This window comes from Nomascus leucogenys, chromosome 11 (genome assembly GCF_006542625.1).
Source record: "Nomascus leucogenys isolate Asia chromosome 11, Asia_NLE_v1, whole genome shotgun sequence".
In the NCBI taxonomy this organism is placed as follows: domain Eukaryota; kingdom Metazoa; phylum Chordata; class Mammalia; order Primates; family Hylobatidae; genus Nomascus; species Nomascus leucogenys.
The window spans coordinates 2,658,203-2,681,427 of NC_044391.1; the positions used below are offsets into that span (position 1 = coordinate 2,658,203).

A 23,225-nucleotide genomic window follows, 5' to 3' on the forward strand; every position below is an offset into this window, starting at 1 on the left:
GCTTTTAATTAAACTCTTACTTCTTTTTCTTTTAATACTATTTTTTCTCATAAAATTAATAAGGGATCATAGTAGGACTTTTGGGAAGTATGAGTACTAATTAGGATATGGGTCTAGCTACTCTAACAGACATTCAAGTGTCTTATGATTAGAGTTTATTTCTATCCCACACTACCCTGAGATAATTAGGCAAGAGCTGACGTGGTTCTCCATGGTGTTCAGGACTCCTAACCTGGACTCCCTCCATATTGTTGCTATGCTGCCGTCCTCCAACATTGCTTCCGCCTCCTAATCTAAGATGGCTGCTTCAGCTCCAGACTTCACAGTCACCTTCCAGTAAGAAGGAGAACAGAGAAAAGGATACTCTGGACATTCCCAGAAGTGACACATATTATCTCCATTTAAAATTCATTAGTCTGTGCTCAGCCACAATAGAAAACTGGGAAGTTTCATCTTAATTCTAGTTAATCCTTTGCCCATGTAAAATTGGTGGTTCTATAGAAAGAAAGGAAGACTGGATATTGGGAGAGAGCTAGCAATGTTTCCCAGAATACAAAAAAATATAAAGAAGAAAATAACTATTACCCATAAACTCAAAACCTAAAGATACTGTTACCTTTAATTTTTGGCATATTTCATTTCATTACTTTACTATGTTACATATTTTTAAAAAGAATTATACAATATATTATAATATGCTGTTTTTCTTTTTTTAATAATAAATGCTCTAACATTCTATCAGTCTTTAAAACATTATTTTAATGGCTTCATAGTATTGTGTACTTATAATAAATAAATAAAATAAATAAATAAATAAAATTATTTTTCAGTTCTTTAAGATATATAATTATAGGTTAAAATACTCACTTTAACGTTTTTATTTTATTTTTAAGATTACCTCTCAAAAAGGTGGTGTAAAATTATACTCCCACAGTCATATTTGAGTACTCACTGCATCAAATATTTCTCACTTCTAAACAGTACAAATTTTAAGATGATTACTCATATAATAGTTAACAAATGGTCTCATTGTTTTGATATGTATTTCTTTGTTTGTGAACAACATAGAATCTTTGAAAAAACAATTCTTGGTAATTTGTCTATCTGGTTTAAATTTTCTCTATATGACCTTTATCTGTTTTTCTACTTATAAATTTATGAAAACTCTTTCAATAATATGGATACAACTTATCTTTAACCCTGGTGAAATATTTTCCCAGGTTTGAGTTAGCCTTCTCTTTCAATATTTATATTCTTGGAAATTTGTTCTGTTATAATATTTAGAATAAATATCTATTTGTATCTAGTAAGCAATCAATCAATATTAATTTAATGAGGGATTGAAAGAGTGAATAATTAGATTTATTACCACATTGTATTACTCTTAATGCTTACTGCTAGTCCTTGTTTCTTTTAACCAGGTCTCCCCCTTTTGGATGCTTTTCATTTTGGTTTTCATCTTGAATGACTAGAACATGTATTTTAGCAATACTTGAGAGATGCATATATGCTTCATATACACATGCATATCAAAATATCATTCTATTGACTTTACCCAAGGACTTGGGTGATTGTATAGAATTCATTAATCCTGTTTTCCTTCAAAACTCTGTATACCTTTTCCTACCTTCTGGTATGTGTGACATAAGGTGTAAGAGTGGCCTGAGTTTTATTTCTTTGTAAGAAATTATTGGCCAGGCACAGTGGCTCATGCCTGTAATCCCAGAGCTTTGGGAGGCAGAGGTAGGAGGATCTCTTGGGTGCAGAAGTTCCAGACCAGCCTAGACAACATAGCAAGACCCTGTCTCTACAAAAAGAAAAGAAAAGAAATTATTGCTCTTTTGGTTTTATCTTCCTGGCAGCTCTAAGGTACTTTTTCTCTCCTCTTGAAATTGCCTCCCAAAATTAGCTCAATATAATATGAGTGGGCATTGATAACATTTCATAACTTCCCCTGGGAATATCAAGAATTATATTAAATAGACAGATCTGGAAATGTTTCCTTCCACTTTGCCCTTAATTCTTATTTCTCTTGGGTCTGCTTGGCCTCTTCCTCTGGAGCATCAGTTTATACTACTTGAGTTTGCTTTTCATATCTGTTATCTTCTTTCTTAGTCTAAGAATCTGTTTGTCTTTTTTGCCTCTTCATTCTGGGAGAATTTAAAGGGTTTGTTCCTGTACTAGTGGTTTGCTTTTTCTGATCTGACATTTATGTGCTTGTTTTCTAATAAAGATTTTAATATTGTTATGGTATTTTTATTTCTCAGTGTTATCTTAGCCTACCCTGTTCTTGGTTTGTTTCTGCATGTGTCTTAGCTCCTGTTTTATCTCATTCTCTGGCATTTTTGTCTCATTGTTTATAGAGTTATTGTTTCAAGGAATTTTATTGATCCTCTAAACCAGATGCTTCACTTGTGTTTGCTCTAGTAAATATTTTCCCAAATGTATGCTCTTCCTCTTTGTTTTGCTTGTATATATATATATTTCTATATATAAATATAAAATATTTCTAAATATAGAAATGTATATATTTCTAAATATAGAAATGTATATATTTCTAAATATAGAAATGTATATATTTCTAAATATAGAAATGTATATATTTCTAAATATATATATTTATATCTATATATATAAATCATAGTATCTTCAGGGCTCAATCTTTTAAAATGTTTTTATTCCTTTTCATATTTATTCAGAATTGAATATAGAGACTATGAAGTAGGCCAGATATTTGACCATAAACATGAAATAATGGTGGCTAGATTCTAGTATATTTTCACATCCAATTTTTAATTTTTATTTTTTAAGAACCCTATCTCATTTCTTAACCTGGAAGACTGGATATTACAGTCACAGGTTCATGTGGCTGGTTCATTGATCCAGACACTTGAAGGACATGGCCATTTTCTGTATTTAATTTTCTGTTTGGACTGGCCTCTGTGTCAGGTACATAGTGTGACCATGGATACATGACCCTCCTTGAGCAGCTACCCACGGCATTATTGAAATGAAGCTCCAGGTCAGGAAGATGAGCCAAAGTTTACTTGGGTAGCTGCTTCATAAGACAGAGCAACCTACTCCTATGGCCTTCACACCTGTACCCACCAGTGCGGGGTTTGTAGGCTACTGCGAGCATTGTCATGTAATCATGCTGTGTTTATTTCTCAAGTAGGAGGCTTCCAAGATAGTTCCTGGTGTTTCCCTTCAAACAATTTCTCTTCTCACTAATATTTAGCTAAATATTTATGTTTCTCAAATATTGATGGTATTTTTTCAGGGCTGGATACATTAGTCCTTTCATATAGTAGTCCACTGGTCATTTTATAAGGAATCCAAGAAGCATAGCATAAGAGAAAAAGATAAATTTTCATCCTGGCACAGTGGCTTACGCCTGTGATCCCAGCCCTTTGGGAGGCCAAGGCAGGCAGATCACCTGAGGTCAGGAGTTCAAGACCAGCCTGGCCAACATGGCTAAACCCCGTCTCTACAAAAATACAAAAATTAGCCGGGCATGGTGGCATATGCCTGTAGTCCCAGCTACTCAGGAGGCTGAGGCAGGAGAATTGCTTGAACCCTGAAAGCAGAGGTTGCAGTGAGCCAAGATGGTGCCACTGCACTCCAGTCTGGGTGACAGAGTGTGACTCCATATCAAAAGAAAAGGAAAAGATACATTTCCTCAGCACCAAGTTTACATGAATGCCATTAACTTAACCTGTCTACTGCCCCGATTCCTGATTTCTCATATTATGTAATGCTAGTTCCATATTATTCAATATACTGACAAAAATCATTTTATATTACTATTTCATCGTAGAAGCAATATATACATACTCTCAGAAGTTTTTGAGCCAGAGGATACTGGACCGTTGGCCAGTAGAGCGGATCTGGGCACGGGACCCACAGCATCCAGTACATTAATCCTTTACAGTTCCTTCCATGTGGATTGTCTGGGTGTGCTCTTTGCCCATTCCTCTTCTTGTTAATTAATTTTTAACAATTCAACAGTTATTGTCTACTGTATGTTAGAGCTCTTGAATCTTTCTAAGAGCTGTCATTCAGTGAAACACAGGGATTTATTTGCCAGTTCCTTATATTAAAGAGAGGGTCTCCTTATAGTAGCTGCTGTATAATATTCTCTTGTCTACTTCATTTTTAATACAATACTTCCCAGTTTCCTGTTCTCGTTGTAAGTAAGTATCATGGTTTTGGCCTGGACAGGGCGAAAATTCTTATACTGTAGAAATTATCGTGGATTTTTGTCTATACTTCTTCCATTTGCTTTATATATAATAAGACCGGCCAAGGATATAAATTCTCATATCCAAATTTTTCATCTAATTATTTTAATATTTAACTTTTTAATTCAACAGGATTTTATGTTGAATTTTTTGTGATAAGAGAGATTCAAAGGAATGTATTTTCCTCAGAAAACAGGACAAATTCTACAGTGGTGTCTATTAAATATTTCCTACCTATTCATGTGTGACTCTTTACTCTATATCCCAAAACAATCTCACCTCAGTATAAGTAAACTTAGTCCATATTTATATGTATAAATATATATAATATTTAATAGTGTGTTATATATGATGTAGTAGCCTATGATATAATATATACGTGTAAATTGATATCTTTTTATATATATTTAGCACAGTGTTTCTGGGATCAGGAATATTTAATAATATAAAATTTGTGATTAGAATAAAGAAGATAAGATGTCACCAGCTTACTGATGATAACTGCCACGCCCAGTACCTCATCTTGTCCCCAGGAGGCTTGCTGAGGCATGTGGAGGAGGAATGGAGAGCCAGATGGTGCCTGTGGCTCCATGTAGATGATTCCTACAGGGCTGGAAAGCAATCACTCAGTACCAGTCCCCTGGGAGGCTGCCGACAAGGCAGGCATGTTCCCTGCATTCATCTTTACAAGGTGTAATAATTAAGCCAGCAGAATCATAGCATTGCCTGATGGATGTACAAAGAATCAGCATGGACCCTCTTGGCTTGTTCATTACCTCAACGTCACCTACACAGACTAGTAATTACTCACGGAATTTATGGCATTTACATGTGACGATAATCTTTGCTGCATTAACGCCTCCTAAAGCTAAGGTCCCGGGGCCAGTTAAAAACCTGTTTATTACCAATGAAACTTAAGCATTGAGGATTTGAGTAGATTTTACTGACATTACACTTAGAGAAAGATTTTAGATGTCTTCATCAAGAAGAAGACAAAGATGTGTGTTGGACGCAGCCGTTTTGAATATATTTGGCAGCAGCTTATGAAATGCCCTAGAGTTCACCTGTCTAACTCTGCTTTAAACAAGCACTTGACATATACTAAACCAAAGAACTTCTCTATTTGAGGTGTAACTGTCTATTATATTTCTCCCACTGACTTAGGCTAGTTGCAGAGACTGGGCAGCAGAGGACCCTCCAATTGGTACATTGGTAATTCTTGGCTGAACTTGAAGGCTGTGTTTTAGGTCTGCCCTTCTCTATCTTGCATTTCTATCCAGATGCCAATATGAACTAAAATAGAGCTTCTTGTTACTCAGTTTCATGTGCTTGAGGGGCCTGGAGGCTACAAAAAAAATGAGAAGTGGCCATTCATCTTGATATCTGGAACTCTTGCCCCGGGATGCTGTCAAAGAAAGAAAATTCTGGAGACAAGAGGAGAAGTTACTATTTTTTGTCAGGTGATCTAGAAGCAGAGCTTGAGATGGAGATTCTGATGCAAGTGATTTTTGGAGGGAATGCTCTCTGGAGAAAGAGAGTGAGAAAGAAAAATAGGGTAGGATTAGAAATAAAGTAAAGATGGGACAGCAGGTCTAGCCTCAACCTGGTCCCACAGGGAGCTCTGGGGTAGGAATTGCACCACAGAGCTGTCCTGCAGAATGTCATGGACTATCAGCAGCCTACCTCTCCCAGAGGTGCATGCATAAACTTCCAGGCATCTTCAGCCAGGGTGGTACTCCTCAGCCAAGAACAGTCCTTCAGAGAACGGTAGAGGTACCAGCTGTTAGCAGCTGACACCTGCGGCATCTGCAGGATGGGTGCAGTGGCCCCATCAGGTAAAGGGAACCTGAGTGGGGCACGGAAGTACTAACTACAGTTACCCACCTTCCTTTCTCTTGCCTCCAACAGTCACTCTATTACTCTGTTATGTATAGTCATAGCATTTATCACTATCTGGAAATAGCAGGTATATTTATATATTTACTGCTTATTATCTGTCTCCTTTCCACTAGATACCATAAGCTCCAGAGCACATCAGTGTTGTATCATCAGTTTCTAAACAAGTGCCTGGCACATAGTTAGGTACCGGGGACACAATTTGTTGAATGAGTAGGGGCGGGATGAGGTAGGAACTTTGGAAATCTGTGTCATGCCCAACTGTAGTGGATGCTATCAGTGTCCCATCCAGATCACCTCAGATCCTGACTTTTTCATCCTGGGTTCCCATTCTCCAGCTTCTGCATGCTTCACTCCTAACAAGTGTCATCTGCTTATTAGTCTGTGTTTTATTAGTTGAGATAATAATAGCTAGAATTGATTGCTTTCAGCCTGTCTAACACTGCTTTAAACAAGCACTTGACATGAACTAACGCAGTGCTTCTCGGGCTTTAATGTGCACACAAGTCCCCTGTGGATCTTGGTAAAATGCAGACTCTTTCAGTGGGTCTGATGAGGGACCTGAGGGACTGCATTTCCACTGAGATTCCTGGGAAAGCTGATGCTACTGGTCTCCAGACCACACTATGAGTGGCAAGGGATTTGCTCATTAATCTTCATAACAGCTCGATGAAATCGGTCCTATTATTATTTCCGTTTTACAGATGAGGAAAGTGAGGCAGAGAGAGGTTAAGCCATGTGCTCAAAATGACACAGCTGTTAAGAGATGGAAGCAGAATTTGAATCCAGGCAGCCTGAATCCCAAATGTGTCACCTGAAATACTCTGAATAAAGGCCTCTCTTGGAAGATGAAGTTATAAGTGAGGTTGACCAGGCTAACAAGTAAAGACAATGCATCCCTCTGGTGGATCTCACAGTGAATACAGTCTATACACTGCCCTAGGACACTCGGAATCTTGAGCGAGCGTGACTCAATGGGAGACTGTTCCACTGTCAGTTTCTCTTCCAGCCTCCCATGACTCCAAATCATTAGGCTGCAGTTTTGACAGTGTTTCCCAATGGCTTGAAAGTAACTAATGAGTGAATGCCAGTGCCTAATAGAGGTGGATGACAGCAGTTATAATTTCTCAAAGATCATTTGATTCGTCTTTTGTAATATTTCAACATTTAATGTAAAACAGTAGGCAACTGGAGATTTATAACTTGATTCATTCTAATTGATTTCTTGGCTTCCTTGGGTCTAATTAATTTTTACTGTTTACCCTAAAATGGTGCAATAGGCTTCCTAAAAGCTGTTAGAAGGCAGCTGTATCATAGTTTATAAAAAGCTGAGACTTGGCTTTTATTTGAGAGGTAAATAGAAATTGATTTTGCTGTTGAGGTCCAGACATAAAGGAGGAAAATAGACTCCAGAACTCAAGAGAAGATCCTGGATTACTCTGTCTTGGTTTGTGTTCCCCCAGGAGGAGATTCCGAGACAAGGACTCTGAATACAAGTAGTTTTCTGGAAGGTAGTGCCAGGAAACCTGCCAGGAATGGGAAAGTGAGACAGGGAGAGGAGGAAGCCAAATAGGGGATGCATTGTCAAATAAGTCATATTGTGGGCAGCTGGTGTTCAATCTATGGAGTTGTCTAGGAGACGGCACAGGTTCACACTTAGGTTTTATTCCAACCAGGAACAAGTCACCAATCGCATCAGTCCTGGGTTGAGGGCTACTTTTTCACATTAACTCCAAGCATTCTGGTCATAGGCCTGGCTGGTTTTGACAGCCAGAGAAAACTCCATCAAAGAGATGAAAGTGCTTGCACTTGGAGCTGTAGGGTTGGGTCTACCTGGGAAAAATAAATGGCAAGGGGATGTAGACAGGGAACACAGTATCTGTTACAATGTCTAAATATAAACTGTGCTGCTTTGACCTTTTGTGCACCAGTGACTTCCCCCCAGTTCACAGCCACTTGCTCCCAACCTTGCATAGAGCCCATAATCAAGACTCCTGTGCCACTGACCTGAAGACCTTTAACTAAGGCAGTTGTCCATCTTACATTTTATAATACCACACTGTATCACCATTTGGGAGAACATAAATTAAAACTATAAATTATATAAATTATAAGTTACAACTATTGACAAGATTGTGCATACTGTAAAGTGCTTTGGGATTTTATTCATTAGTGTTCAGAATACCCCTCATGGTGACTTGGCTTTGAGTGGATCCCCCAGTAACAATCTTTTTGTGAAAAAAAAAAAAAAAAAAAAAGAAATGAGAAAAGAAATGCCCCATCAAACTGAAAATTGAGTAGAAGCTTCTGTGTTGCAGTAATTTTTTGCAGGCTTAAGATTTAATCTCTAAAATGCAACATTTGTATTTAGCATTGTCAAAGGCAAAAGAGGAATCAAATAGTGCCTTCCAGGTCAATGAAAAATAAATCCAGCTCCTGATCAGGCTCTGCTGCTTGCAGGGTGTTGTTCTCTGAGTGTTCTGATTGGCACTACACAGGCTTTCTTGCCACCTCCCAGGCCCAGCTGCTGTTTGCCCACCTGTGAGCCTTATTCCTGCCCCAAACAAGGAAAACAGCAAAAACAGTGTGGCCACTGAAACTGGGCTCAAGGTCCAAGAACAGCTTTCCCTTTGGGTTCTGTTATTGCCACCATGAAGCTACTCGTGGAAGCCCATGAGCAACTAGTTATTAATCTGTTCTTCTCAACTATTTCTTTAGGAATCACGTGAGTGTATAGACACTACAGATGACGAGGATTTCAAAACCAAACCATGATTTATTTGTTGATATTTGGAAATGTAGTTTCAACTTCTTGTGTTTTGTTACACAACTTAATGACACATTTTCATTTTTGTTTTATTTTAATTAACAAAGTGTGCACTCACCGTGTGCCAGACCATACCAGCACTTGGCAAGTTAAACTCATCTAGTCTTCATAAAACTTCACCATGGTGTAGGTACTGTTTTTATTCCCATTTTACAGATGGGGAACTTGAAGCACTGAGAAATTGTCATGGTGGTATTATCATGAAAATAACATTAAGATTGATGAAATGTATATATTAACTAATTTTGACTCACAGGTTAATCCTTCTGCCCTTCCCTGATCCTATCCCAGATGGCTTTTGGAATCTTTTCCAATACATATTAAAGGGTTTATCTGTGCTATCTCTGGATTCTACTAGAAGAATGTTGCCCAGGCTCTGTTATGGTGAAGGGTAGGTTATAAAGTCAGCACATAGTGGAGAAAATGCCATAGAGTCCAAATTAACTCTGAAAATGCTTTCAAATACCTCAAAGTACTGCAGTGTGGTTTTATGCTTATGACTCTCTGTGGTAATTCTAAGGGAGCTGAAGTTCTAGAAAAACTGAGCCTGACTGAAGAAAGAAACTTTCAAATCACTCAGCTTTTAAGATAACCCTAGGGTCGAATGGGGATTGGATGAATCAATCAAAAAGCTTCTGCTTGCCTGCAAAGTTGATTCCTTTCTAGTTACACATCAAGCTTCTTTAATCTCAATGTCTGGTAATAGGCTTATTTGTTACCTTAAACATATTTGCTCAAGCACAGTTGTGCTTTTTGATGAAGTGTAACCAATTGCTTAAGAAAAGGGTCTCAAGAAGTAGAAGGCCCGAGTTTGATTCCCAGACTCTTCGTGGATATTTAGCATTGACAAATTACATAAAGTATTTGACCTTCAGTTTGTTCATGTTTAAAATGGGTGCATGATCTGTACCTAACCTTACAGGTGCAATGTGAGGACTAAATCCCATGAAGCTCTTTGAAGGGTGCGTGGCACTTACTAAGGGTGCTCCAAATGTCGACTATTCCTGTTATTCTAAAGTCAGGGGGAAATTTAAAGAATAGGTTATGAGATTCAGCTGTACCATATTGTCCTGCATAATGCTGTCATTATGAATTGACTTAAAAGGGGCCTGGCTCCATTACTTACAAGCTTATGACATTAATCAAGTTACCCAACTCCTATGGCTCAATGTCCACAACTACAAAAAGAGGTTTTCAATATTACATTTCTTATAACATTATTGTGAGCATTAAGTTAATTAACATATGTAAAACTCCTTGGACAATGTCTGGGTTTTTAAATCTGTTACCACTTCTGCACCCAGAATGTAGCACATAGTAGGTGCTTTTGTTAAGTGGGTGAATACACTATCAGTAGCCATAGTAGGAAGAACTTATCACCTTAAAGTGTTATGTTTGGATTGATACTGTAGTTCTAAAAACATGGTTTTTGGTCACAGTGTGATTTGATGTCATATGTGGTCACATTCATTAATGTCGCCACTGATCTCATAAAAAAAATCTGTAAATATTGAGAAGCCATCAAGCTCACAGTGGTGGATACAAGCTTCCCAAAATTCTAAGTTTTGCTTGGTAGCTTGCATTTTATTATTGGCAACATATAATGTCAGTTATTTACCTTGATAGACCCACTTTATTCATTTCCGAGAAAATATCTGTCACATATCCAAGTCTGAATAACCCTAGTTTTCCTGTCAGTTATTCTTTCAAGTAAAACTGGTGTTACTTGGGAAGAATGACTGGTTCAGCTTGAAACTCAATCTCCTAAGTGTTTCAGTATACTGGATAATTATTTTATGCATAGTTCTCATTTTGTCATACGGAACATTTTAAAAGCCACAAAGAATCAAAAATTTAACAAAATTAATAACTTTTAGCACTTCAAGGATGACATTCTTGAAGTGTGTTTTTAACAGTGAGTGTGTGGAATGAATAATCAGATGATTTCTGGTACACTGGAAGTCTGGTGCCGTGGTCTTGATTTGTATGAAGATATCAGCAGTTTTTTTTTCAGCGTTGCTTTTGTATAAAGTGCAGGTTTCATCTCAGTGAAAAAGGCAATAACCTCTTAATATCATTATGAAATTATTTTGACCTCAGGGACCCTCAAAGGGTCTTGGAGAAACCCAGAGATCTGTGTACTGTGCTTTGAGAATCACTTAGCTATGGAAACATTCAGTAGATAAAACTGGCGGGTGAAAGGGATAGCAGAGTCAAGGATGACACCATTTCCCATTCTAAGAAAGTGAGTGGGCACAGATGCCATTGCAGAGAAGTGAGGCACTAGAGAAAGGGCGGGTTTGTGGCAGAAAAGATAGATTCATGTTGGTCATGAGGCTTCTAGAAGATCTATTTGAGTTGCACATCTTAGGACATCTTGTGCAATTGTTCATTCAAGAAAGATTAATAGGACATCCACTGTGTGCTGGAAATGAGAGGAATGTTTTTCATTCCCAACCTTTTTAATGCAGAAGTCATTTTCGTAGTGAAATTGTAAGCTTCTTTAGAGGATGACCTCAATTATATATTTAGAAAAATAATTGTATGAACCTAACACAATGCAAGACATTGACAAAATATCCCAGTTTACAAAAAATGATATTCTCCGTCCTGACTTCCCACAATGACATACACTTTTTCTTCCACCCTTTATCCAGGTCAGACAGTAGACACAGTCATTCTAAACTTCATCATTAATCAGGAAAATGCAAATTAATGTCATGGTGAGATATTGTATATACCCAATAAACTGGTGAAAATTAAAAAATCTGACAATACCAAGGGTTGAGGATAAAGTGGGTCATTAGGGATATGAAACATCCCCTATGACTCAGCATATGTACACACAATATATATGCATATATATAGACATACTTACACATATGTGTGCATGTATGTTTATACATATTTATACATGTGCGTGCATATATGTGTGTGTATATCTACATGTCTATGTGTGTATGTATCTAAGTATAAAATTGAAGATAAGATGACCCTGGACTAATCTTCCAACTAGCAGAACACAAGCACTCCTAATGAGATGGACCTATCAGAAGTGCTTGTTCTCTGCTCGTTGGAAGATTAAGGTGACACCACCATTTGGAAAACAATTTCACGCAATCCTGTACAATTAGACATTACACTCCCTCCAATCCAGAAAATCCAGTTTTAGGGATATACCCTGCCAAAAGCCCAGCACAAGTTTACCAAGGGAACTGCACAAGAATGATGATAGTAATATGTTAATAAAGGCAAATTAAATGACCATCGATAGGAAAATTACTAGTGGTATAGTCCCACACTGGAATACTACAGTGCGGTAAAAAATGAATGAACCACTGCTACGTGCAGCAACATCTTGAAACCTTGGAAATACAAGCCTTAAAGAAAAAAGAAAAATCCAAAAGACTACATGCAGTATGATACATTATGTTCAAAGCAAACATAACTATAAACATATTATATTGGATAATACCTATTTGATAAAACTATACAATGAAACAGGACTACATTTAACACAGAATTTTAAGAAGGTGTTTTCTCCTGGGGGGTGTGTAGACAGAAAGATGTGATACAGGAAGAATATATAGGTCAAGGCAATGATATAGGTAACCTTCTATGTTTTAAATTGGGAGGTAGATAAATTGGTTTTTATTATAATGACAGAATACACACAAGTGTGTGATACACATATTGCTGAGTATTTTTATATTTATAACAAAATAATATTAAAATACGATAAGAGGAAAGGTTTCTTTGGTAAGCCTTTAAAATTTTGTAACTTTCATGTTTTACACATGTATTGTAAATGTGAATTTTTCTGCATGTCTCCTAATAAATTATGAGAGTTTCCAGGGCAAAAATCTTATTTCAGTCATGTTTACATCTTGCCTTAAAACAAAAGAATTTCTAGGCTATATTAGGGACCAAATCTATGTTTGCTAACCAAAAAGAATTAATCAGAATAAATAAATAAATAGAAGCTGCTTTCTAGATTGATCTATAGCCAAAATAATTCACTGATTTTTTCACTTATGTGCTTGCCAAAGGATATTAGCTATCATTTGGCATTTAGTCTCGCTCTCTATATATATATGTACATATATATAAATATATATATAATATATGTATATATATAATCCTCTTTTTATTATTTTTATTACTATTATTATTATTATTTTATTTTATTTTATTTTTGAGACAGGGTCTCTGTCACCCAGGCTGAAGTGCAGTGACACAATCATACCTCACTGTAGTTTTGACCTGCCAAACTCAAGTGATCCTCCCACCTCAGCCTCCCGAGTCGCTGGGACTACAGATGCACACCACCACACCTGGCTAATTTTTTTCTATTTTTTGTAGAAATGGGGTCTGACTTTGTTGCCTAGGCTGGTCTCAAATTCCTGGGTTCAAGCAATCCTCCCACCTCTACCTCCTCCAAATTTACTTATTTTTAATAGGAGAAAGATTACTGAACCAATTTTGACTAAGTTTATGGGGTGAGTTCGCCTCAACCAAATATTGCAGAGGATTGAAATCTATATTAAGATAGTCACTGCAATTATTTTCATGTTAAGACCAGATATCAGAACATTTTTAAAACAAATATGTGGTGTTCTGTCAGTAATTAGCCATTGAATATGTCAAGTTAATCACATCATTATCTCTTGCTGTAGCTTCACATGAAAAACTTACAAGTCTGTTTTGTACAATGTTGTGTCTTAAACACTGTGTGTGATCCATCTGTCCTCTGAAATTACTTGGGGTCACCTCCCATCACCCATCAGTGTTCTTTCAGGAATCACACAGATTAATAGAGTCCTCACTTCCGTGCTGTGCTCTGAACCTTTTTAACTTTAATATAGCCCTGACAGTGGGGAACAAGGACAAGTATATGCCCTCCAAGAACCCGAGAGCGCTCTGCATTTTGTCTAGCTGAGGTAATAACCAAGTTTATTGGCCTAGGCAATGTCTTTTAGGTCCCTTTCCCCGTTAACTTTGTAGTTGTGAACAGTTGTCTTGAGGTTAGGAGGAAAGGTGATTTAAGGACAAAGAAGGAGCAGAGGGATGGAATGTGTCCATAGCCCTTTCTTTATGAATTATGTCTCCTTGTTTGGCGTTCCTTCCTCTGGGTGTTTTGTTTCATTGGCTGTGGTTGAGCCCAGCCTTTATTGATCCCCCTGTCCCACCAGCACTGTGTGATGTAAATGCAAATGTCTGGAGTCATCGGGGATGCTTCATAAAGTGTGGAGCAGACCTAGAGAAAGGTCATGAAAATGCACAATGCTTTTCCGTTGTTGTAGCTTCATGCAGACATTATATATCATGAAGTGACCATATGTTTGAGTAACCATTTATATGGAAGATGAGAGACTTTGAAAGTTCATTTTTTTGATACAAAGTATTTTTTACTCAGTCACAGCGCAGCCTTTTCTATCTCAGTATATCATCATTTATCTTGCTTTGAAAGAACTTGAGTATATATAGTTGTGTGTAATGTATATATACACACACACACGCAAACACATGCATACACACCTGTATATACATCTGTATAGATGTATGTATATGTACATGTACACACAATATATATGTATACATATATACATGCATACTCCTGTATGTGCATATGCATGTATACATGCATGTATATATTTATACATATGCATGTATATATATCTATATGTGTATGTTTATAAGTATAAAATGTACGTATAAAATTGAGGATAAGATGGACCTAGTATGCCACTATACCACTTGTGTTTCTTTCCCATATTGAAAATTATCAATCTTTCCCCATTTCTGTAGAAAAAAATGAATTTACACTCAAAAAAGTTGATTAGCAATGTTAAGAGTAATAATGTTCAATATCTGGAGATTAGCTGAGTACATTGATATACAAATTAGTCAATACAAAAGTAGTATATGAAAAAGCCACTGAATAACATGGCCTCTTTGTTTATTGATAAAAAATTCCAAAAGGGAAGTGGAGAAAATGGAGAGAGGCAATTGAATGCCAAGTAATAATCATTATAACCACTGAGGGGTGGCTGAGAGTGGATAGTATTGATTGGCAAAAGAAAGCTTTCTTGGGATTCTGAGGATGTCAGTATCATTAATGCACAACCACTGAGAAGGATTTTAAAAGGTGAGGCATAGACATCACTGTTAGAAATAACAGCAGGGCATTTTTTCAGGAAGCTTCTGGCCATTTGGTCAGTCAAGAGCTATTAATTTCAGTGAATTCTGCCTGCATAGTATGTGCAGCCACTAGAGAGGCCACCTTCAATTCTAAACCTCAACACTCATTTGCTGTCTTACCACCTTAGTAGATTTGTCTTTGGGTTTTTGTTTTTGCCAAAATCTTCACTGCATGATTTTGCAGGCTCACATGCTTCTTGTTTGCCATTTTAAATCACGGTCCCATCAAATGCCCATTCTCTTTAATAAGGTGAAGCAAGAGGCTGGGTGCTTTGCTCACATCTGTAATCCCAACACTCTGGGCGGCCTAGTCAGGAGGATTGCTTGAGCTCGGGAGTTCAAGACCAGCCTGAACAACATAGTGAGACCCTGTTTCTACCAAAAATAATTAAAATATACAGATACAGTGGTGCACATGGGTGGTCCCGGCTACTTGGATGGCTGAGGTAGGAGGACAGCTTGAATCTTGGAGGTCAAGGCTGCAGTGAGCCATGATCACACCACTGCACTCCACACTGTGTGACAGAGCAAGACCCTGTCTTCAAAAAAAAAAAAAAAAAAGATGCAAGAACTTGAATCAAGAATATAAAGCTCTGCATCTGCACCACAAGAGACAAGAGTAATTGATAGAGTTTGTGTTATCCTTTTAAGAGTCCTTGTGACTAGCAGATGCTGAGAGAAAAACCAACATATTTTTCTTGTTCCCCAAACTACTCATTATTATCTTGATAATATTTCTAATATTTATTTTTTTAAACTGACGTACTTCAAAGTAAATATACTGAAAAAGACCTTATTCACTGACTGAACTAAGTATTCCATTTAGAAGTGGGGAATTGGGGCTTTTTTTTTTCCTCATCATGGAATGAGTCAGTGTGGAATATTGATTATTCATCTGAATATTTAAATCTTGTTTTGTTTTTGGTTTTGTTTGCATGTGGGTTTTCTTGGCTCAGAAAAATAAATAATTGCATGTTAAAACCATTTATTCTTTAATTTCAGAAGTATTTATTCAGCACTTCTTCTATTCAAATCTCTGATGGTATTACATAGCACACAAGAATTCAAATGCAGCAGAGCATCTAAAACATAACCAAACAGATGCGTGGGGCATGTGTTATGCTAATGGGGAAGGCTATGCACAGCATCACTTTAACCATAAACATGCTTCATTAAGGTTATAGACACAGACAGGTAGGTATTAGGTTGGTGCAAAAGTAATTGCAATTACTTTTGAACCAACTTATAGGTAGGTAGATAGACAGACAGACAGACTAGATTCATTTATTCATTTATTCATTCATTTTTACTGAAGAAGTAGCAAAAGAGAGACTGCAAAACTTCCTAAAATCCTCTTGAGGCAAAGCCAACACATTATAGCACCTGTACGTCCCCTGCTGCACTGCACACCAAATCTCTTTTCTTGCTGGAGTGGCCCCATGTCTTTCTGCTGGAATTCTGTTTAGACTCTCTTAGTCTGTTCTCCCTGTCCATCATCCTGACCAACATATAAAGGCATACAAGCCAAGCTACCCAATAATTATGCTGTAAAACAGTGGTTTTGAGTACTTTCTTTGTGTTTTGGTGAATGCACAATAAAATCTACATTTTTGTCAGGTGCCTTGGCATACAAGTAACCATCTCTCACACATACACGTAGATACACACACAACTTTCAGGCCTAGGCTGTCTCCCATTCTCAATCAACATTATTCCTCAAGGGCATATCATTCAGTCTCATGGATGGAAACATACGTGCTGTCCACTCCCAAATTCACATCACTGTTCCTTCCATATGCCCCTTTTGAGTTGAAGGCTGTCTGTCTGACATTTCCACTTATATGTTTCTCATGCACCCGGATTTCTCAACTGCAACTGAATTCTTAATTTTCATATACCTCCAAAACTGCTGTTCCTCAATATTTCCTTTTTAGTAAATTCGTTAGCTATCAACTTAGTTGCCCAAACTGGATGTCAAGGAGTCTCTTTGGGTACCCCTAAGGTTCTCATCTTCTATGCAATCTATCACCACGTCCTGTTGATTTAATATCCAAAATACATCTAAAATCCACCCACTTCTCTCCATTTTCACTTTTTCTCAAGGCTCAAGGACTTCCTCTTGCTTAACTTGGCTCACTGCTCCTCAGGGCGCAGCTATAATGTTGCCTTATGTATCAGCTATCTCTTGTCACAATAATGTTGTGTAACAACCACAAAACCTCACTGACATAAAACACAACAGTAGGCATTTGTCACATTTGAGTGGTTGGGGTTCACCTTGATGACTCTACTGACCTTGGCTGAGCTCACTCACATGTCTGGGGATCATCAAGCTGCTGGCTGACTTAGGATGGCTTCAGCTAAGAAGACTGGGATGACTCAGTTCTGCTCCATGTGTCTTATCCTCCCCTAGACTAGCTAGGGAATGTTCTCATGGGAATGACAGAGGCACCACAGCACAAGTAGAGATATCAAGTACGAGTATTTGTTCAATGCTCTGGTGTGTTACATCTTCTAATATTCCATTGGCTGAAACAAATCACACTTCTTAACTTGTGATCAAGGGGCAGAGAATTAGACTTTGCTTCCTGAATGGAGATCTGCTAATTCCATAATAAGGACAGGGATATAGAGAGGATGATGAATTAGGATGATTAAAGCCATAAATCCACCACGCTAGGTCAGAAAGGCCTTTCTCCCCAAATTAGAGTCTCACTTCTCTCCCATTTATACTGTCTCACAGCACCCTTTCTATGACTTCATAGCCATTTGTTTGGAAGTGGTTATTTTTAAAGAACTGTATAAGTTGTAAGCCTCATGAGAGCCCAGGGAAAGGAGCTCCCTTTTGTTTATTCACTCACAGAGCCTAGCACAATGCCTGGTACATTGTTAAGGGCTCAGTAAATGTGGAATGGAAGACAGGAAAGGATTGGCAGTGGAATTCTCAAGGTGCAGATGATATATCCTCACTATAGCCCCAGGCTAGAGTGCTGCTTACACCTGCAGGTAAAGATAAGGACTTCAGCCAATAAATTGACACACCTACTACAAGGCCTCTGGTTTCATTGAGCCTTTTGGGAAATGTACCAGTTCCCGAGGCTGTGATTGTGATGTACTTCTCACCCTGGACCAGAGTCAGGGCAGGAGGAGTCAGTTCTACAAAGTTGCATTCTGGAGAGCCTTGCCTGCCTATTTCTGCTGGTTAAAATTCCATTATTACAGGACCCAGTCAAAGCAGCTGGAGAAACTCTACTGTATCCCTGAAAATTCAGCTGTCCTTTGAGGAGTGTAACCTAAGACAATGTATACTCTGGTAATGCCATGTTCCGCAATATCTTCCATGCCAAGGGTGGCATTTTTGTTAGTAAAACTTTCTTATAGTGCAAAGAAAAGAAGCTGTTTTTAAAGAGTTGAATTTGGCACCTCATAATTTAATAGTCAAATCATTTGCTGTCTATTTTCAAAGGTTTTCTGGGGAATTTAAGAACCAGGAAGGACTGAAAGATCCATAATACTTTCTTTTTCTAGCAAATTATTAATGCAAACAGCATTAGTACAATTGAGTACAATTGCAAGGAATCAAGGGGATTATAAATCCAATGAAAGAAAAGGCAGCCAGAATGCTGGTAAGAGAGCCACCACCCACTGCTCCACCATGACCCGCCATTCCACGTCCCATGCTATCCTCTACACACTAGACACATGCAACTCCTGCTGCCGCTGGGTTGTGATCCCCATTGTCCTTCTGGTCATGCTGTTTCTACCATCTGGAATACCCTCCCCCACCTTTCCTGACAGCCCAGGCTCTACTCAACATCCAGGCACTAGGTATAAATTTAAAATGTGCAAATGCTTTGACCCAGTACATTTGCTCTGAAGGATTTATCTTCAGGAAATAATTGGAGTTGTGCCTTGAGTTTGCATGGCAATATGCCAGGACGTTTGCAGTATTTATGTCATCTCCAGGAGTTAGGATTTGGTGGTCAAGAATGTGGCTTTGGCATCAGACTGCCTTGATTCAAGTCTTGGCTTCACCATTTGCTGGTTCTGTGACTTTGGACAAATCATTTAATCTTTTTGCCTCAACTGCTTCATACCTAAGATAGAATTGATATCAGCAACTAACTCCTAGGTTTACTGGGAAGAGTAAAAGTGTCAGTAAATGTGAAATACTTTGAACAGTGCATGGTGCTCAGTAAGAACTCAGTACATGTAAGCACTGAAGCTTTCAAATGGACTCTCAGTTGTTGAGAATTTTTCTTCGTTTTCTTGCTGTAGTTGCTATTAGTGGAAGCGTTAGAACCTTCTCTTTGTATTCTTTGCAAGCTTTAACCTAGTGTTTTAGATATATTTGATGTTCAGTGAACAGTTGTTAATATGTCAAGAAAAGTAATGAAGGTTCTTAAACTAAACTAAATTTTTTATGGAGGAACACAAGCCAATTTGCTAATTCGGGGATCTACTTCTCTTTCATGATAGCATCTGCAGATGTCATGACAGTTTTTCAAGACCCTGGCAAGTTGATAATGTGGCCCAAATATGGGGCCAATTTCATTCTGCTATGAGTCCAATTTAAACAGGCTTGGTTGCGTCAAAATTAGACTTTTAATTATACTTTATCTAATGTCAGGAATCAGTGTTGTGCTTTAGCTGTTTAAAACTTTGGCTTTCAATTAGAAATTTGATAGCAATGCAGTGAGTGCATCTCTTCATCATGTTTTCAGAATGTAAATATCTAGCTTTTTTCTCCTTTGATTAAAGAGGATTCCAATCATTGCTGCTTGTATACATTGTAAGTTGCATATGCTAATGCCTCTTCAATTTTTAATTTTTTTAATTTTATTTTTTAACGTGACCCTTCATTTATCTATATACAAATTGTGTCAGAAGACAAAATTGTTTCTGTGTTTTTCAAATAAAAAATAGGGTCCCTTTTATTTTTCAAGGAATGATCTTCTTTATTAAATATTATATTATACCATAACATAACATCTAGACATTGGGATGGATGTTTGAAGATGGTGGAAGACAGTCTTGATATAATAAGATTGAAGATGAAAATAGGCTAATAGAATTGCAACCGATTATACTGGGTGTACCCACTGCTATGCTGTGAGGTAGGGATCAATGAAAAAGCTTTGTGTACTTCTAGAGATTGGAAATATCCATATAAAGAGAGGTAAGGAGTAGCCTTTCCTTGTAAAAGTAGAATTGATTCCATATTAGATATCCTCTGTATGTCCCCGAAATAGAAGGTCTGCTCCCATGAGCAGCTTCTCAGAACATAAGAAGAGCATCTGGGCTGAAAGAAGGTTTCCTGTTTCCTCCTTGTTACCTTATTCTTTGTATAGATCTGGGGTTTCAAAGTAAAGGTCATGATTTTATCTCCTCAGTCATTTGTTGCTGGGCGCAATTTGCCTTTATGGCAAGTGTTGTTGCTAGTTCTTAAAACTACCAGAAGAGATACTTACCCTCCTGAGCAGACGGAAGCTCAGGAGTGCCACAAAGATGAATACAGATTTTAAAAGAAATTTGGGTAAGAAACTAGGGAAGTGATAAATCATGGCCCTCTGTTAAACAGAAAACTCATTAACTGGAATACTGCGCTCTAGTTAAGTGACATTTTACTATCCTTTTTTTGTACATAGTGCATTAGTTCTTTAATAAAAGGATTACAGAAGCACAATATAAAGAGGGTAATTTAAAAATCTCCAAACAGTGAAAATACTACTTTTTACCCTTCGAAATGGCTTTTTATGTCCAGTCTGAGTGACACTTTTCTTCCTTAGTAAAATCAGCAGGAACTTCCAGGTGGCTGAAATCTACCCTGTGCATTGTTGCTGAGAACATTTATAGCACATTGTTCAGAACAGAATAGCTGAGAACGACAGGGGGCTCTTCAAATGTGCCTCATCGAGCCCCAAATTGGAGATGTGTTTTTGTCATTTCAACGTTTCGGCAGTAGGGTCTAGGATTCAAAGCAAATACCAGTTCCTGCAGAACACAAGCCTTAATTAATTTCCAGCAGGGAATGAGTGATTGCCAATAAGCCATGAATTAAAATGGAACGGTGCACCAAAAACCAGGTCCTCATCTCAAATGAATAGCATTTCTTGCTGTTTTCTTGAAAGATCATCTCAGACTAAGAGGTGAGCAAGCTCCCATGACAGCTCTCTGTCTGTAAGGGGGTAATTGGTATGGACAAACACCAAACAGTAAGTCCTGGCCCAGTAAAAAATGGGGACCAAATCTGATGGACTCAAGGGCATTTTGTCAATATCTCTATTACATTGCCTGCGATTTTTATGGAGAATCTGTCTGTCTTTCTGGCTTCATTATTTATCGTGTTGCCATTAAGATTCAGTCTTGAGAAGGTCCTTAAAGGTCAGCTGTTTTCATCATTCAGTCAGTGCTTACAGTACACTGGGGCTACTTCTGCCAAAGGGGTGTCCAGTTGCTGCTTGAACTCCTCTTGTGGCCAGAAACTACCCCCCTCCAAGAAAAGCCTGTTTCATCTCTGAGCAGCTCAGCCAGTTTTCATTTTTTCTTAAAATTGAGCAAAAACGAATCCCCTGCTGCTTAGATCCATTGAGCCTGGTTTATCCCTGAGGGCCAAACACAATGAATCAAAAACCTTCTTCTGCTTGATAGCTCTTTAATAAAAGGGGAAGGCGGATCTCACACTCCCCCTGAGGGGCCTCTTCTGTGGACAAACATCTCTGAGCTTTTCATATCTTCTTTGAGAGTGCTTTGCGTGTGTGTGTGTGTGTGTGTGTCCACTTGCTCTTATGTAAATTCCAATTACTATTGTAATAGTAAATAGCCAATACATACAGAGTGCTTCCAGTGGGCCAGTCAGTGTTCTAAGTGCTCCCATAATCCTCACAACAACTGTATGAACTGGTTACTAGGATTATCCCATTTTACTGAGAAAATATGAGGCACAGAGAGATTAAGAAACTTGTTCACCAGGATCTGAATCTACTATTCCACACTCTTAACCCCAGCACTATAAAGTTTCTCATGTCCTCATTTGTCTATTTCAGCCATACCTGTCTGGAGAGAAGAGCCATTGCTAGTTTTCTATGGGGGACTGACATTGCTATCATCTACTCCACACTGGCTATATGCTAGGAACTATAGATTAGTTGGTCTGATTAATCCTTTCAACAGTCAGCAATCATTCTTTTCGAGGATGTGTTGTTGTTATTGTTGTTTGGTCCAGCACTTCCCCATCCCATCCCCATTAATCATTAATTATGTTGTTAATTAAGAACACCTGTACTTAACTCATGGCCATTTATTCCTTTTCTAGAGCTATTTATTGTCTATATTTTAGAGAATCTTAAATATGAAAATGGTTAATCCAGAATTTTTTGCTTGGGCCAAGCAAGCAAAGTGCATTGCTGCTTTATGAAGAAGACCTTCTTTTGGTAAGAAGACTGTTTTTCTTTTTTTTTTTTTGAGATGGAGTCTCGCTCTGTCACCCGGGCTGGAGTGCAGTGGCACAATCTTGGCTCACTGCAAGCTCCGCCTCCTGGGTTCACGCCATTCTCCTGCCTCAGCCTCTCCAAGTAGCTAGGACTACAGGCGCCCGCCACCATGTCCGACTAATTTTTTTTTTTTGTATTTTTAGTAGAGACGGGGTTTCACCATGGTCTCGATCTCCTGACCTCGCGATCCGCCCGCCTCGGCCTCCCAAAGTGCTGGGATTACAAGCGTGAGCCTCCACGCCTGGCCGACAGTTTTTCATATTTTCATAGCCAGCAATTAAAACCACATGAGATAGGAAAACCTTCAAATTCTTTCTGAGCAAAATACTCTTCCTAGTGAGAAATGTGCTCCAAGTGGTTAAAGATAATGGGAAGCAGCAGAATTAGGATTTGAACTCGTGTGCTTCTGGGCCAAAACCATGGAGTTCCCATTCTGCAAACTCACCTTGGGGTCTGTAAGCAGGTGCGGCTCCCTGCAGGTGCCAACCACCTGTGGTAAAGGCATGATGAGTCCACTTCCTGTAAGGCTCAGCCCTGCTGGTCGCGACTAGTGCCCTCTAGTGGTCT

General features: G+C 38.2%; 1 protein-coding gene across 3 annotated transcripts in view; it reads left to right on the forward strand.

The window, feature by feature from the left end:
* Positions 1 to 23,225, forward strand: part of PLCB1 (phospholipase C beta 1) — a 787,620-nt gene that overhangs the window by 152,679 nt on the left and 611,716 nt on the right. The window lies entirely within an intron of this gene.